The sequence below is a fragment of the Myotis lucifugus genome, unplaced genomic scaffold (assembly GCF_000147115.1).
Source record: "Myotis lucifugus unplaced genomic scaffold, Myoluc2.0 scaffold_31, whole genome shotgun sequence".
NCBI classification, from domain to species: domain Eukaryota; kingdom Metazoa; phylum Chordata; class Mammalia; order Chiroptera; family Vespertilionidae; genus Myotis; species Myotis lucifugus.
In genome coordinates, this window is record NW_005871079.1 from 2,594,063 (window position 1) to 2,596,282 (window position 2,220).

A 2,220-nucleotide genomic window follows, 5' to 3' on the forward strand; every position below is an offset into this window, starting at 1 on the left:
AATTTGTTCCTAGATTACATTTTCCACAATCTATCCTCTGTTAGATTCCTGCAACTAAATAGGTAGTTGAAGAAAATAAATTCTTAGAAAATGCATCTAATTCTGATGCAAATGTAAGGACAGAAGGCAAAGCAATTTACAAAACCACGTTTTACATAATTAGAGAAGAAACTAACACTGTTACAGTTTTGATGCTATTTTCTTCCAGTTTTTAATCCATATGTTTCATAATATTGTCATAATTTTTCTCAATGCTGCCTTTACCATAGGCTATGCCATCAAAAATTTTTCATAATGCTAACTCTTATTCAAAATGTATTTTTAATGGAGAGTTAATTTTTCACCTAATGAGTGAACTGTAATATATTTTACAATTCCCTGTGGGTAGACACGCAGTTTGTTTCCAATTATTTTGTTTTGCTTTGCTTTCCCCCCCCCCCTCATTATTACCAAAGGCCAGATTCCTATAAGCGCAGTCAAAGCTTATGAACATGTTTATAAGACACTGCTAACTAGAGTTCCAAAGAGACACACCAATTTAATTTCCCATCAACAATATATGAGCAATGTTTTCTGCCCTCCCTTTGCAGCATTTACAAGATTCACAAAATGTTACCCTTTCAGTAATTCCTTCGAAAATATTTATTGAACACTTTACTATGTGTCAGGGCCTACAAAGAAGAATGAAGCCCCAAAGAGTTTGTGATTAAGTAGGAGATATAGATACTTTTTAAAATATATAAAATATATATTTTCAGCTCAATTTTATTTAATTAATTTAATTTATATATTTTTATTGATTTCAGAGAAGAAGGGAGAGGAGAGAGAGATAGAAAAACCAATGATGAGAGAGAATCATTGATTGGCTTCCTCCTGCACTCCCCACAATGAGGATTGAGCCCACAACCCAGGCATGTGGCTTGACTAGGAATCGAACCCATGACCTTCTGGTTCATAGGTCCATGCTCAGCCACTGAGGCACACCAACTGGGCTCTAGCTCAATTTTAAAAGCCCAGTCACAGATTTTCAATCCAGATGGCACTAGATATTTTGACTGCAATGTCCCATCTGCTTCAAATATATAACAATGATAGGTAAAATATGAAAATATAATAAAAGCGTAATATGCTAATTAGACCACACAGCTGAACAACCTTCTGGACGAAGCCAGGGCTGTGAGGGCTGAGCCCCTTGCACAAATTTTGTGCATCGGGCCTCTAGTGAAAATATAAAAGGTAAAAGGTATGGCTATATTAAAAGCCAAATGTAGCCGAAGTCACAGGCCTGCTAGGCTTCTGGTAATTCAATATCTATGGTGGTGTTGGTATAGAAAGAGACTAGTGTGTTGACAAATTCTTCTTCCACCCCCAATTAATAACACATACTTTTGTCAGTGTACTCTGACTAGATCTTCCAGTACTGTATGAATAGAACTTATGAAAGTGGACATTTTTGTTTTTGCCTGATCTTAGAGGGAAATTTTCCATCTTTTGCCATTGATGAAATCCTGTTGCTGTGGGTTTTTCATGTGTGGTATTTATTGTATTGAGATGGTTTTCTTCTAGCCCCAGTTTGTTGAGTGTTTTTATGTAAAAAGGGATTGAATTTTGTTAAATGCTTTTCTGAATCAATTGAGATGATCATGTGGCCTTTGCCCGTATGTGAATAACATGGTATATTACACTGACTTATTTCAGTATGTAGAACTATTCTGGGATCCCAGAAATAAATCCCAGTTGGTTATGCTATATAATGCATTTAACATGCCGTTGAATTCAGTCTGCTAGTATTTTCTTGAGGATTTTTGCATCAATTCATCAGGGTTATGGGTCTATAATTTTCTTTTCTTGGAACGTCTTTGTCTAGTCTAAGTAATAGGGTAATGCTGGCCTCATAGAATGAGTTTGGAAGGTTTTCCTCCTGTTCAATTTTTTGGAAGAGTTTTAGAAAGATTGATGTTAATTTTTCTTTAAACGTTTTGTAGAACTCATCAGTAAAGTCACCTGGTTCTAGGCTTTTATTTGTTGGGAGGTTTTTGATTACAGTTTCAAACTCCTTACTAGTTATAGGTCTATTTAGATTTTTATTCCTTTATGATTTGATGTTGGTAGGTGGTATGTTTCTAAAGATATGTTCATTTCATCTAGGTTATCCAATTTGTTTGCATACAACTTTTCATAGTACTCTTATAATTCTTTTTACTTCTTTATATCATTAAT